The sequence below is a fragment of the Mustela nivalis genome (assembly GCF_964662115.1).
Source record: "Mustela nivalis genome assembly, chromosome: 16".
NCBI lineage: Eukaryota > Metazoa > Chordata > Mammalia > Carnivora > Mustelidae > Mustela > Mustela nivalis.
The window spans coordinates 6,190,254-6,206,267 of NC_139035.1; the positions used below are offsets into that span (position 1 = coordinate 6,190,254).

Sequence of the window (16,014 nt, forward strand, 5' to 3'; positions counted from 1 at the left end):
CAGTGAAAATGTGGACAGCAGCACTTACTGCAAAAAGTTTTTATAAAAACTCGATGATGAATTGTATGTTCAAATACCTAAAATGCACAGTAGTTGCGTGGTAGGTCCTTACTGTCCCCTCCCAACTCTGCCTTCCAGCATGAGCCCCACCTTCCCAAAGTCTGTAAGGTTGGAAGAATGAGCTCTGCATGTATAGGAACACCTTGGCATTCCTGTGAAGGAGAACTTCTCCTCAGTTTGACCAAATCCCAAATAAAATGCTTTACCTCCCAAAAAGATATCAGAGACCACCAAGGCCCCAGCCACCCTGAAAGGTCTTTGCTGTCAACATTTCCATTGAGTTCAATTGAAGAGAATTTTCTCATTTCGCCAAGAACAGAATTCTTCTCTGAGGTTTTTACTTGGCTACTCAGTGGTCCAGAACTATGCTCTCTGAGAGCCCATCCCATGAGGATACTTATATCGAGTAAAATCAGAAATATTCTTTCTCATATTTTCTTCCTTAATTTATTTTTAAAAAATGGGACCACTGGTTCTGCAACAGCAGTGACCTCTACAGGGGCATCCACTGATTTGTTTGCCAAACATGAAGTCTCTTGGATTGGAGACATCAAGAAGCCAATGCATGGCCCCTGAGATATCTCACAGCACAGGAGCGGAGGCCAGAAGTGGAAGCACAGTTACTATCCAGCCTGGGTTTTTGTACCTAGGAACCCCAAGCGGTGAGTCTCTGACTTTTCAGGACACTAGCCAGACCTGATCGGTAACGGTGGCCCTCAGCCACCCCAGTCACAAGTACTTACTGATGTTTGAGACTAACCTAGAAACAAACACCAAGATATGTGGCATGGTGTGCACCACTGAAGGACTCTTGTCTCTTTCTCCTTATTGAAGCCAGCAGGCTCAGAGCCTTGCAAACCGAAATTGAAGAAAGCAATGGACTTCTCTTTGTCTCTTGCTCTTGACCACGTAGCCTCAGTGTTGGGTGCTGGCATCATGCCCGACCCCGTATCTGATGTAGGACTCCCCGCAACTGAGATCCATCCCCGCTACTGCCCCGCCCCGCACCAGCACAAGCTTCCTGGGCTCCCAGGGTGGCCTGTTCCATTTGGGGCAACTTCAGCTGACAGAACATCTGCCATCTAAGAAGCCAAATTTACCACCCTCTAGACTGAGGAGTTTTAGATTTTTTTCCCGCACGGACGTCCTTTTGGTCTAGTAAAGCTCCTTTTCAGGATCATGTTTCTAAGGTCAGAAGTGCATACTCTCTTTTTTTAGAGAGAGAAAGAGAGAGAATGAGCAGGGAGGGACAGAGGGAGAACAAGAAAGAGAATCGTAAGCAGGCTCCACGCTCAGCTCCCAGTCTGATGACCCTGAGATCGTCACCTGAGTTGAAATCAAGAGTCAGACCTTCAACCAACTGAGCCACCAAGGCTCCCCCAGAAATGTATATTCTTAATAGGGAACTATGTATGTGTGTGTGTATACGTGCGCGCACGCACACACACACGTAGGTGTGTATATATATAAATATGTGTGTAGAAATATAAAAATATATATATATATACTAACATTTTTTTAAAAGTGTGATATAGATTTATGTGGTCTTCCTTACATGTTAATATTAATACTAAGATCTAGAAGTAGGTATCATAAGCACCATAATTTTGAAGTAGTGGTAGGTGTAAGAGATATTTTGAAACATTTGTATCAACTGTGGTGCAGTATGAAAATAGCTCTGATTTCTCTTGGTGACAAGGCAATGGTTCTGCTAATACTGGTATGCTGCTGACGTTCAGAGCTAAAGGGAAAGGGAAATTTCAGTTTCAGGGCAGTAGAGACAAAGATGCCATTTTTTACCACCCAAATTCATAGACTCCCCTGAATTGTCATAGATTACCCCAGAATTGTCACAGACTAACCCCACAGAGAAAGAACTCTCTGTGAAGAATTTTTTCACAGAGATTTTTAAAAATCTGCTTTTTGCAGCCACACAGAGCAAATCGGTCCTCTTGAACTCTCCTGCTTCTCCTAAATTAAGCCTTCCGATTCAAACCCGACACTGTTTCCAGAATCTTTGGTAACCTTATCGCTTTCTCTGCATGAGTTAGAGTTTGTTAATTTCCAAATGAAAGCACAGCGCCCGGAAAGTTAGCAAGCATTCCAGTGTGTTATGACCAGCCCACACATCCCCAAAGGAAGGAAGGATAAACTTGGAGGGACACCTTGGCACCCTCTAATGATGAAGTGATCTCTCACTTGGGTAAGAAAAATCTGTCAAAATGGTTGATTAAGTATTTTAAAGTCAAAGCAGTAAGTTGTTTAAAAAGAGGATTAACTGACTTTTAATGATGGCTTGATTTTCCTACTGAAATGATCATTTTAAACTTTAATGTGTTACACAAGGGATCAGGAACACAAAGGAAAAAGGAAAAAAAAAGTTTTCTTTCCTCCCAGATGAATGACTGAGTTTATCATTTGTTTAGCCTACACCGAATGTGTGTATTTAAAGCCTTTAAAAAAAATGTTATTTATTTATTTGACAGAGAGCACAAGTAGGCAGAGAGGCAGACAGAGAGAGAAGCAGGCTCCCCACTGAGCAGAGAACCCAACCGGGAGCTCAATCCCAGGTCCCAGAGATCATGACCTGAGCTGAAGGCAGAGGCTTAACCCACTGAGCCACCCAGAATTCCCTATTTAAAGCTCTTGAAGACTGCACCTTTTCGCAGATAAACAGGAGTCTCTGCTGCCAGCCATAAATTAGACATAGCAGGAGATCAGCAGAGGTGAAATTCATTAAGCATCAATTCTGTGCTGGGGAACCAAAAGATGAATAAGAAATGGCTTCTGTCCTCAAGGGAAATTTAAAATTTAGTGAAAGATGTAAACATATGACAAAAATAATTATACAAGGAAGACTAACACCCCGCTATCTTGGAGGGGGAGAACTATCCAAAATGATACAAAGAAAAGAGTTGAGCTCTTCCAATCAGTAGACTTAAACTGTCAAATAGTTTTGTTAACAAGGCAAAATAATACCATAGATTTGCAAAGCCTCCTGTATTACCATACTCAGCAAACACCCTTAGAGTTGCTAGAATATTCTTTGTCTTTCCTACTTATTTGAGCTCTTCATGATTATCCCCATAAGCTTGCACAACACCTTGCACACAGAATCCTCTCCACATACTATAGATAAGTGAATGAAGGTGCAACATACAATGGGCAAGGTGGGGAGGGGTGTGAATCCTAGTTCGCAATTGAAAGCTGTGTTAATCCCCCTAAGTCTTTGATATCTCACCTGTAAGGTGGGGATAATAACAAGAATATTAGGTTTTTGATAAAGCTTAGAGGATACCTATAAAAGACTTGAAAAACAGTCATCCTTCAAGGAATGTCAGCTGTGGTCAGAAGGAAGCATGTAGAACTGATGTTTAGGCCTGGAAAGAAATACAGTGATCCACTTCCATTCCTGTTTTTTAAAGAGTGAGCTCAAGAGAGCGTAGGCTCTCCTTAAGGCCACACTCCCAATGTGAAAAACAGGAACAGGTGCAAACCTGGTCCTCTCATTTTCCTAACTTGATAAGTTTTAATAATAACCAGATAACCCTCCTAGGTCAAAGGGGTCTTAATATCATTTGGCCTTCTGAAACACTGTGATGCCATTGTCTGCTCTTGTCTGTTTTCTCCAAAGTTTACATTCTCTGAATTCACAGAAGTGAGATATCTTAAGTACTTTTCCCATATCATTTGTCAAGTTGATGTCTAGGAGGCAGATATATATACCTGAAGCTACACATTTCTGTATTGCTGCACATATTTAACGAGCTACAATGAGGGGTGCTGTCTGCCGGCCAGAGGCTGTGGCCCTGAGACATGAACACGTCCTCAGCAAAGGGGTTAAAATAGACAGAACCTATTTTTTCTCTCCAGTAGTAGGCTTGAGGGTGACTATTTTTCATCTGTTTATCAAATAAGACACTCCTATGACCACAGACTTCAATCAACAGGTAAGATTATTTCCACATACATAGTTTCAATTGCGTAGTGAGGAGTTGGTGCTGTAGAAAGATGTTTGCTTTTTGTTTACACATGTGTGAGGAACTGGCTGATCCAGGAATTAAGTGCAACAATGTATGTGGAAACAAAATGCAAAGGATCATCTAGCAATAATAACCAGATCATTTTGTTACTGTTGCTTTTGTTACTGCTGTTCAAAGAAGCTCAACAGCTACCTATTGAATGAATGCTTGCATAAATGGTTATGTTTTTAGCTTTCAAATGTCCTGGTTATAATCAATGCCTTAATAAAACTTGCAGAAGATAAATCCTCCGAGTTCATGTAACGGTTAAATTATATATTATGCAGGAACGTGTTTAGTATAATCTGGCATGTGTTCAGCCCTTAACAAGTGTTAGATGAATCTTAATTTGTAAAATGATCAGTAAGGGAAAATTAAAGATAGCTTGAAAACTGGATGAAATTTAGATTCCTAGAAAAAGCAGGTGGCAATGAAATCTCATTATAGACCTGCTGGGCTTTTATTAACTGTAAGTACAATATCACACATCTATCAACTTGCCTGAAACAGTGCTACTATAATTAGAAAATATAATGCATTATCCAGGGTGTGTGTTGTAATTGCACGAAAGCAGAGCGAGGTGGTGAGTTTCCCATAGGTGATAAGATGAGCCTCCTTCAGCTTTTAGAGTCCCAACTATAGAACCAGGTGGGATCATTGTGAACGCAGATGGTATTTGTTCTAGGCAAAGTCAACTCAGCTTAGCATTTCACATGAGCTAGTCAAGTGTTCCCCTGCTCAGTGTGTTCTCTTTTCCTCCCTCTCTCGATGTTTAAATAAATTACAAGAGTGGAGAATTTTAGCTTGGAACTACTACTAATCCATACCACAAAAGTCATGTTTGTGAATTTTTGTGTTCTTGGTGTCATAGCCTTCAAAAACCCTCTTTGGGGAGAATTTTTTCATTAAGTCATGTATTTCCTTTGTCTCAAATTCCCTTGCCTTCATAATCCAGAAATGTTTTCTTACTGGAACAGACCCTCAGGTGTGTCTTCTCCTGAGGGTTACTGTATCCGCCAGCAGCCTACGATCTTACTTACCCTGCTTTGCCTCTCAAACAGGTAAGTGCCTTCAAACAGATTTATCCTTCAGCCATGGGATTCCTTTATTGCAAAGTAATCTAGAAAAAAGAGATGGAATCCAGAGTTTCTCTGACTGAAGGAGCTGGGAAGGGCTACATCAAGAACTGAGAAACAGCAATGCAGCTTCTCAGCCTCTAGGGTTTGCCTCTCCCTCCCTAGCTGCTGACGCCCCACTATTACGGCACTGTGCTGGGTTCTACGATGACCCTGGACGAATGTTACCCCCTTTACCCAAGCTCCCTCAGCAGCACTGGGGCACTGCGTCATTCCAGACAGTACACGGGAGTGCTGCAGAGGCTAATCTGGCCGAGAATGGGGGAGACACGCAGTGACCTCCCTTTCTTCCCAGACACCGAGACATCTTGACTTTGTCCTTGAAAAAACCTCCTGCTTTGATTCAAGGACACCACGCCTCCTAGCAGAGTACAGCGGCCCCAGAGAGACCTGCTTTCAAGGCTGAGCCCTCCTGGGCAGGTCCTGAGGGTCCCAGGGCTTGCTTTCCAGAAGCTTCAGCACTACCCTTTCTTGACACAGAGGTCATGGCTTCCCTCACTCTCGTGTGCCCATCCCCAGCCCAGCGTCCCTTCTGCCTCCTCTTCTCTCAGGAGAAACCTCAGCTTTTCATCAAGAATGCTTTTTTTCGGGGCCTCCCAGACTTTGTTTTTAAAGCCCCCTCTGAGCTGCATTCTAAACAGCCTTCATATTTAGCAGCAAAGCTGTGTGTGGAATGTGACGGCACAAATCGCGGCAAAGAGACAAGGGTGTTCCTGAAGCTAAAATCCCCGACGTAGCTCAATTAGAATGAAGCGTGCAGGGATTCTCGCCGCCAGCTCCAGGTCGCCCACTTGAAGAGTGATTATTTCTCTCCTGTGCACATTTATAGCTTGTTCCTAGAATATGGCTGATCTGTGAAAGTAAGAACAGTGCGAGGCTTATCAGCCTTGAGTTTTTCAAAGGCTGGACTAGGTGTAGTAGGGATTAGGTCTGACCATCTCGGAGATTCTGAGATTCTAAGCAGTAGATGTAGAATCCTTATTTATTTATTTATTTTTTAATAGCGCAAGTCTTAGACTCTGGAAAAAACCAAAAAAAAAAAAAAAAAAAAAAAAGCTATTCTAGCTCTCCTGTTTTGAAACCAAATTCACTAGAGACACTACTGACTGTCAATTTACAAGATGTATTCTTGTGGCCCTGAACCTGCCTTTGAGACATGCTTGAAACAATGACAAGGTGTACAGAGAAAGCAGCTCATAAAAACTTCCCTTCGAGAACCAACGCAAAAAAACCCTATTCTCTCTCTTTTTTCCCTCTGTATTCTACCTCCCTTTCTCCCACCCATCTCCTGGCAGAGTCAAGATAAAGACCACTTGGACTGCTTCAAAAAGAATGAAGCTAATTCAGACAGAGAAGTTGAATTCTCTCTTAAATAGGCTGCTTTCCTGTTCTTGCTGGGCGGCTCCAACTCTGGGGGCAAAAGTAGAAACAAATCTTTCTGAACGGTGTATCCCGTATTAAGTAAGGCTCTCGATTCTGCTTTTCCAAAGGGAAGACCGTGCCTACTGTTAGGGAGACAGGTTTAGCTATTTTGGAGATCGGAGAACCCCTGGTCGAGAGGAGACGTCACTTTTTACAGTTTGCACGCTGCCCTCTCCTGGTGAGTGTTAACAGCACACCCCATGTATTTATTTTCATCCCATACCTGGGTGCAAGGTCCATGTGTACACATGAGAGTTTGTTTAAAATATTCAGGAAATCACACTGAAAGTTTATACCGGAAGCTTATTTGAGGAAACACACTCATTATGCCTTCGACTCTTGGGTTCCTATTTCAGGATGACAATCTTTATATCCTCTCCCCCCCACACTCTCGGTGCTTTGACCCTCTCCCTGTTCATCACCCTCTTAAGGCCACGTGGCTCTGGGACTCTGCTCTGCACATCAGTGGTCCGCGTGAGCGGGGCCCTACAGACCAGCTGGCCAGTCAAAGACATATCTCCACCCAGAAGTGGTGGCTGTGGGAAATACCTGTATTTAGACTAGGGACTTGAGGACCATACTTTAGCCTGACTTGCACTCAAAATTCATTCTACACATGATTAGGTCAGTGTGTCCAGTTTAGAGAAAAGAGAACTCTGGGGTAGGAAGAGAAACAGCTAAGCAAACACAGGAGTAGACAGCACCAGAGGCCAAGTTTATAACCTTGTATTTCCCCTTCGAAACAATTTGTCTTATTTGCTGGCTCTCTGTATGACTTGTTTTAAGCCCAATACTTGGCCCAGGCAGTTGCTCTAATTCACCACTTTCTCCTAAATACTTAGTGGACCCTGATACTGACAAAGCGCTTGCAACCTGGCAGGACGTGGCTGGTCTGATCTCTTGTGTGCCTCCGCAGCCTCTCTGTGTTTGTCCTTGACCTAGGCCGGCCAGTCCTCTCCATATCAATAAGAACTCGGTGCCCAGACTGGAAGCCTAATTCCATTCCTTTGCTTTAGAAGAAGAGGACTAAGGAGTTGTTGTTTACTTTAAAGAGATTTCAAGGCAAGTACCTTGTTTAAACTTTACCAAACTTATAACTTGATGGTATCTAAAGGTCTAGCCGGCTATCCTAAAACACAGAGGGAATGAACTTTCGATTACTTCTCCCAGCGAAGAGTGATAGCACGAAACAATGAGTAATCAAAGCACGGTTTACATTCATCTTTGAAAAGCTCTTAGTCCAGACAAAGTGTGTGTGTAAGTATACATATTCAGCCTCACATTTACAGTCACTACTGACATGCCCAAAACTGCTCTTGAGCTTGGATGGCAAAAGGCAACGGGTCTCCGTGTATTGCAGATATTATACTTTTAGATTGAAAAATGTGTATAGTGACACAAAACTACACTTTTAACTGCAAATAAAATTGAGTGGGGTCAGTTAATTAGTGTTTATTGAAATAGGTAAATTCCTGACAATTAGTTTCCTTTGTGATGTAAAAAGAGAAAAATATTCATATAAAATCAAAATGCTCTCTGCAAAATAAAATACTCACTTGCCATGTCTCTTCTTTGACATGGTTGCAAAAATACCCCCTTATATCATTCGAACTTGGCACTGGGCAACCCTATGAACAGTTTTCAAGCCTCCATGGTCGAGCTAAGCATGCCTTTTCCTTAATGACAAAGATTAATTTGATTTAAAAAAAACAGGTCAGTGTAAATTCTACATTGTGATATGTAAAGCAAATACCTTTCTTACATCTGCCTTATCTACCTCGGGCAGGCACATGTCTTGGATCAGGGGTACCCTACAATCCAGGCATGACAGAATGGGGAACAGTGCAGGGTTTGAATATGTTCCACCCAGAATCCACCGAGAAGAGCGAGAACATACTCAAGTTCTCTTGTTCTCTAGTAAGAGAACATCCTCTACCAGCCCTGCACCTGCTATAGGGCGGTTCTCTCGTGGAACCAGAGTCCTTCACTGCAGGAAAAGCTCTTATTCGGGGATTCAGGGCAGCTCTATGCCAGCTGTTTGAGGATCGTCCAAAGCAAGGCTAATCTTCTAACTCAGCCTTCACTCAGTCCCCACTGGCTTTTCCAAGGCAAAGGCTGAACTCATTAGGCAATGCTAATTTAATCACAAGTAATCAACAGGAAAAAAAAAAAGTTATGTAACCATCTTCAAAATCTGAAATCAAACATGGTTTTATATATATATATATATATTTTTTTTAATTTATTTATTTTTACTAAATTCACGTCTCAAAATAAAATGAATAAAGACTAGCCAGGCATCTACGGATTTTAGTATCAAATAAAATCAAGCCCCAGATGGGCACGTCCTCCCAAGATCCCACCTACGACACGGTTCCAAGTTCATGACTTTTTAGTGTAGCGATCCGGGAGGTCTCAGAATTCTTCCCACCGGACGGTGCACAACACCGACGCACGTTCACCTCCGAAGACGATGCCCCGGTAAATCAGGCACACAGCAGGGGTCGCTGACCATTTCACCGAGACACCCCGTCCTCCCTCCTCGGTCTCCGGCCACAGCGACGCGACACGGCGCTGTTCCCACTCCCGAGCGCGGCCCACGCCGGCCGCGCTTTTAGGCTCAACCCCGTGCTCCGTCCGCGCGCGCTCCTGCTCCTCGGAGGAGGGTCCCGACCCGGGGGGGCGCTGGGGACTGCTCGGAGCGCGCTTCCCAACAACCAGCCGCGTCCGCCTCGCCGCGGTCTCAGCCACGACGGGGTCCCCGGGACCTGCCGGGGGCAGCGTGACAGCGCGCAGAGCCCGGCGCGGCTGGAGAGACGCGGACGCCGAGCGAGTCGGACGGCCCCGTCGCAGCCGCGGGGACCCGCGTGGGTGGCCGGACCCCGCGCCCTCCGAACGCGCGTCAACCGCTTCTCCCTCGGGGGGACCCGGGACGCGCCCTCGCCGCTCTCGGCGGGGACCCGCCGAGGAAGCAGCGGCGCCAGGGACTTCTAAGTGCCCCGCGGAGGCAGGAACGGGGAGCCGTGTCCGCGCCCCGCGGTCGCGACGTACCTGCAGTGACGCGATGGGAGCCTCGTCCTCGGGGCCCTGTCCGGCGAGCCACAGAGCGCCCCGCGGGCTGCGCGCCGGCTCTGCGTCTGCCGCCTTCGGGGGCCGGCGGCCGGGCTCCCGCGGACGCGCCTGCGGGGGCGCGCGCGGGCGGGGGGCGGCGCGGGGCGCGCGGGGCTGCGGCTGGCGGCTGTGCACCGGCCGGGGCTGGGCTGTGCCTCCGCGCGGCGCTGCGCCCGGGTCTCGGCGCGGCCCGGGCTTCCTATTGGCTCCGCGCGCCGAGCCGAGGACACGCGCCGCGCCCCCGCCCCCGCCGGGCCTCTCTCGGCCCCGCAGGCGTCGCGGCCCCGCGCCGTGCCCTCGCTCGCGGGGAGTCTCCTCCGCCGGCTGCAGGCTGGCTGCGCGGCGCGGCGGGGGCGGGGGCGCGGCTGCGGGCGGACTTCCAGCCGAGCCGCCCTGCTGACGGGGGGGAACCTCCGTCCCCGGGCCCGCAAAACCCGCGCACTCCCCTCAGGTCTCCTCCCTTGGGGGATGGGTCTGAATGTGAGGGACGTACAAAGCCCGTGTGTGTGCGGACACACACGCGCGCACACACACACACGCGCGCGCACACACACGCACCCATCAGGCCCCTTTTGTTTTGAGTAACTGAGGCCAATGACATTAAAGGCAAGCTGAGCCCCATCGCCGAAGTGAGAGCTCCGCGACTGAAATCTTGAATGAATTCAGTGGAAAACACTCACTGCTTGAGATTGTTTTCTGTTCCAAATAGCGCTTTGGTCATTATCCCTATTTCTGTTTATTGAATACAGAGGTTTCTAATGCAAATCAGACTTGACAGCGTCCAGTGAACACGGAGCGATGGCGCCAGACCAATCCCTGGGCTGCGTGGGCTCCGGGTGTCTCATCCGAAGGCTCCGGGGACGCCTGTGTGCGCCTGCATTTTGTTGTTGTTGTTAAATTTGGGGGTCTTGTCTGCACTGATGGTCTGAAGACACTCACTTAGTGGGATTCACTGGCCAAAGAAAGCTGGTGAGACTCTGCTGAAAAAGTTGCCTGGATTAAAAATTTCAGTCTGTGTAGGTCAACAGTGCTAAATGCTCAGCTGAGAATGAACACCCCCCCCCCCATTTCTCTTCTGAGATCTGACAAACCTGACTGGGGGAAGTTAAGCATAAAATAAAACTTCCCTGTGTTTTCTAAAACAGACCCTCCCTTACCGGCCATCACCCCTAAATCATTTTCACTTGTGCCTATTTAAATTTTAATGACGGTTCTTCTTGACGAGAAACATTGCTTCTGAAATCACTGAGCTGTATTTTGGGTTTTGATTGGAAAATTTCCCCCCAGTGTTATGCCTTCTGTCTACTAGTTTGCTATTTGATGTCCTGGTTTCAGCCCAGCTCCTAACACCTTTTGTTGCAAAGTCACAGGAAACAAAAAATAGTTTTTGGAATTCACTGTCACCAAACAAACTACCTGCTTGCTTTTCTTACTTGGACATGTTCCAAGAAGCCTCATTTTTTGGAATGGGCCAACCTGAAACCAGCTGAAATTGACAAAAGAAATACAAAACAAAACCACATTTGGCCACATTGGTTTCTACCAACAACAATCCAACTTCCAAATAACTTTTACAACTCGAATCCATTCCCTTTCTTCAAGTAAGCAGTTAAAAAAAAAAAAAAAACCAACAACAACACTGACATAAATCTTTGAATGTGTGAAGCTTATTTCTTCTAAAGGTCTCAACAGTCCTAGAAAGAAAGGAGTCATAGGTAAGATTTTCCAGATTTTCCAGGTGGAGAAGCAAAGTCAGAGAAGGATAAAGTTGCCTATGTTATGAAGGTAGACAGCAGGCAGAGCTGGGAGATTGGATAACTGCTTTCCTTCTTACCTTTTTGAGATTACTATTCTATACAGAGTATTCAATCCGAAGAGAAGGGAAGTGTTGTTATAGCAGGTTTGCATTCCCATGTGCCTTTGCATAGACGAGCTAACAATTCTTGAAAACATCTGACCAACTTGGTAAATAGTTATTTTACACGGTATCCCAGGACAGATGATGGTATGTTCTAATAAGCTGCCAATAATTTGTACTTTCTTAGAGTTGCCTTTCCAAAACGAGAGATGCGACTGATAAAATCAAGCAGGTTGTTATGTTTTCTGCTTGTTATTTGGGGGGATCACTGTTGCACGTTATATTCCTGAAAAGACCTTAAAATAAAATCATGGATCGCTTAAAATCACAGATAAATCTTAAACTTTGTTTTAGGTGATGATTCAAGCCTTCTTTCCTTCATTCATGGAAGCATATATCTCTTATACCCAATTAGTCATGCGACTTAGAGAAAATAAATTATTAGTATTTGTTTTTCTATGTTTTATTCTTTTGATCATTTTGCTACTTTTAAAAAGGTTTTCTTCAAAGATATTTCTCAAATGCTGCAATTAAATTAGCTCTCATAAATAACATAGGTGGTGGTAATAAGAAAAACTCTTCATCTCAGAAGACACCAGAGTAATCTGCCTGGCGTAGTAACAGCAGAACAATCCTATTTCGTTTTCCACTCATTCAGCCACATCAGGGTCACCTGTTTAGCTCATATGGCGCCTTTTATGGGAGACATTCACAAGCTGGCATGTATCCAGAAGAGTCCCTAAGATAGTGGTTTTGGATATTATAATTTATGGGAGATGATGAAGAGAATTAGGCAGTTTGTCTTGCAGAAGGGACTTGGGGTAAACATGGTAACAATTTGCAAATAATATATATGAAAGAGGGATTATGTTTATCATTCATAGATGCTTTAAGCGTATTGTCATTTTCACAAGTATTTTCTGACTTGAATCTTTTAACAAGCCGATGAGGAATATGGGGCAAAGAGTATTAGCCTGATTTTATAGATCAAGTCCGTATAGGAAAGTAGAGTAGAGTAAACATGATTTAGTTAGGCTATGCCACTAAAGGATGGGAAAACTTGAAATGCATGCCAAGCCCAGTGCTCTTCTGGGGAGAAGTTAAAGGAGGTGAATAAAATTCAGAGTAAGACTTTTCATAATTAGAGCATGCAAGCAAATGCAAGGATTTCCTGGAAAATCGATGATTTCCCAGTGACCAAAGTGGTCAAGAAAGGGCTCACAGTCATCTAAAGAGATTAGATGATCCCGGGTTTCTTCCGGATCAAAGATGACAGCATCTTTGGTTTTATTATGGAACTTCAAAATATTGTAAGAGAACTTATAATTTCACTAAATGATTCTATTGACATGTTATTAAGTTTAAAAAGTTGTGATTATGATATAAATATATTTATGAACTAAAGATGATTAGAGATGGCCTTTTAACCTTTTATCCATATGATGACTATGCATCATTTGCAATAACAGAAAACTTTAAAAAACCATACAGAAGAAGAAGAAAAGAGTTTGCAATTTTTCTCTACTACTCAAAGATATGAGATTTCCACATAGCTAGTATGCTGAAGACTGATTAACTTTCTAATAAGCATCATTCTCTTGATGTTTTCTATACTGATTTATCATTTTCTTTCCAACTTGTATTAGATGCCTTTTTAATGCTGATTTTTTTTTCTTGGTTATCTCATACTCATCTTAGTAGCTTTTTTCTACCCTATCAATTTATTGATAAATGTATAAGTGTTTGTTTAGTTCTTTTATAGTTATAGTCATTTTCCTTAGGTTATCACAACAGTTTAAATTTAACATTAAAGTGAATTTGATATATGAAATTTTTAATTCTTCGACTTAAATATATATTCTTCCATCAGATTAAAATCTTCATTTTACAGAAAGGCCAAAACTCTACTGATTAATGTTGTATATATACATCAAAATCTCCAAATGGATTAATATTTAGGATTCACGGATACTATCGGCATCTAAAACTTACCACCCACACATTGCTACTGCTTATGTGGATGGAACAGCATTTCTTTCTCGTGTCACAATATTCCTGCACCAAATGCACAAGAGTGATTTATAAGATTTATAAGAGTTTTTATAGGAAAAAATATAGCCCCTCCTGGGTTGCAGAATAAACTCCTTGGGCATGAGAGTGCCATCTGTCATGTTTGTGTCACCCCAGTGGCGCAGAGAGTATGACCCACAGAGGAGCTTGGGAAATTAACAAGAAAGGGAACGACCACATATTCAGCTCAAGCCCTATATTTTCCCTTAAGACCCAGGGAGCAGGTGGCTGTGGGTTTTTTTGATTCATTAGTTCATGCTTATTAGATGTCAGCAAGGCCTCTGCGTTGTACTCTTAGTTCGGAGATATGGACGGAAAGAGGCAAAGAGAGCAGAATCAGGGTGAAGGGAAGATACAACAGCCTTTGACCTCAATGTGCTCATGGCACAGCAAACAGAGGAGACGGCTAAAACAAGATTTAGCAATGACAAACGTCGTTGAGATAATGGCCAGGACAGCCTCCGTCATGGTGCCTGCCGCCCCACAGCTCTTTCCCCAACCTCACAACCCAGGGCTAAGGAAGCCCTCCTAGATAGTTCCGTACATGAGTACCGAAGAGTCATCCTCATGTTGATCTGACTACGGGTAGTAGGCTCAGAGGCAAATAATCTGCCGGCCGTGCAGAGATAATGGCGGCTAGTTGCCAATCAGATTTCCTCTTTTGAAGATCTTAAACTACGGCTCTACCTGGGTATCGATTGCTCTGATTATCTACCTATCCATCTAGCTATCCATCTATAGTTCGCAGTTGAGAGCAATGATATTATCTTTAAGAGTCTGAAAATCAGAGAAAGGAGAATATACTATGTATGATTACGCTGAAAATGATCATTGGTGAAGTTTTGACTAAGAATGCAAGACAAGGGGGTGTCCCGTTGCTCACTCTTTCTCAGCTTCAATGGGCTGTACCTCTATTTCCCTTGTTTCTGTGTGTGTTCTTATACTAAATCTCCCAATGCTTGAGGTAAATTTTGTGAATTTCTCCTCCTGGGAAAGGAGACTACAAGAAGAAAAAAAAAAAAAAAACCCAGTGAAATAGGGGGGCATCTCCCATAATCTGAAAAGTTAGGTTAACCTCAGGCTAGTTTTAAATGACGGACATTCTTGCACGATCGTTTGGCGTGTGGACTTCGATGTCAACAAAGGGTGTGAATGCTGAGTCTCTTACTGTTTGGGATTTCTGCTTTTCTTCTTGGGTTTTGGTCTTGGCATATATACAATAAGGTTAAAATACCTATAATGTCGAGTTTTAGGACGATTAAAGTAGATTTGGCTTCAGAGAGATTATACAGGGCCTGGTCCAGAGAAAATACTTAATAAGATAAGGAATTATAGCTCACTGGAGCAGGCATTTCATATTCCGTGGATAGCAGGAGTTGTTGAAATTCACTAATCAATGTTTGGATGTGGAGGGGAGAATCTGGCTATTCCACATGAATTGGGGGGAGGGTGTCCTCTCTACAATTGGCTTTAACCCACACAGTATAGTCTACTGATTTGATTTTTATTTTATTTTATTTTTCATTTTTTTTATTAAAGATTTTATTTATTTATTTGAGAGAGAGACAGTGAGAGAGAGCATGAGCAAGGAGAAGGTCAGAGGGAGAAGCAGACTCCCCATGGAGCTGGGAGCCCGATGCGGGACTCGATCCTGGGACTCCGGGATCATGACCTGAGCCGAAAGCAGTTGTCCAACCAACTGAGCCACCCAGGCGTCCCTGATTTGATTTTTAGAAGTAATCCCAAGTCGTTCTGAGCTGTGCCTTATGGGAAGAGAAGAAGCTGCCTATTTCCATTTTAGCACAGATTAAGGTAGTGTAATTGTATGAGTCTATACTCCTTAAGCAGGGACTATGTCTCATTTAATTTGCTATATCCAGCACCTACCACTGTGTCTGGTACATAGCTGGCCCTCAGTCAAGGTTAGTTCAATGACTTATTTTCTAACTACTCTTATGAGAAAGTTAACTGATGGATGGGTTAATTGTTAATGGAAAGAAAACTTCTTTATATGGATTATGAACTGGCTTGGACTGTAATTCTAAAGAAGGGGTTCCAATCTGTTCTGTTCAATAGAAATACCGTCTGAATTAAGTGGTTGATAGTGGTTGATTATATTATTGTTCAAAATACTCATTTCTGCATCCTACAGGACTTATCCTTAAGAGAGGCTTGTATATGCCTTCTCCCCCTGACTGAGGCTTGGCAATTTGGCTTACTCTGGGCACAAGTTACACGTGTAATTCCCAAACAAAGCAACAGTCACCATGCACGGCCCCCACCCCCCACTTGCTTTTGTTTCCGTCCAGGAGACCAGCAAGGTCCTTGGGTCTCT

At 43.9% G+C, this 16,014-nt stretch overlaps 1 protein-coding gene across 2 annotated transcripts in view; it reads right to left on the reverse strand.

Annotated features, from left to right (window-relative positions):
• GREM2 (gremlin 2, DAN family BMP antagonist) overlaps positions 1-9,906 on the reverse strand; it is a 108,787-nt gene extending 98,881 nt beyond the window's left edge. The window contains exon 1 of one of the 2 annotated variants that reach the window (XM_082702833.1): positions 9,692-9,906. The gene's annotated coding sequence lies outside the window, so the exon portion shown is untranslated. The remainder of the gene's footprint in view (positions 1-9,691) is intronic. The other variant, XM_082702832.1, reaches the window with a different exon arrangement.
• Between the last annotated feature and the right edge of the window lie 6,108 nt (positions 9,907-16,014).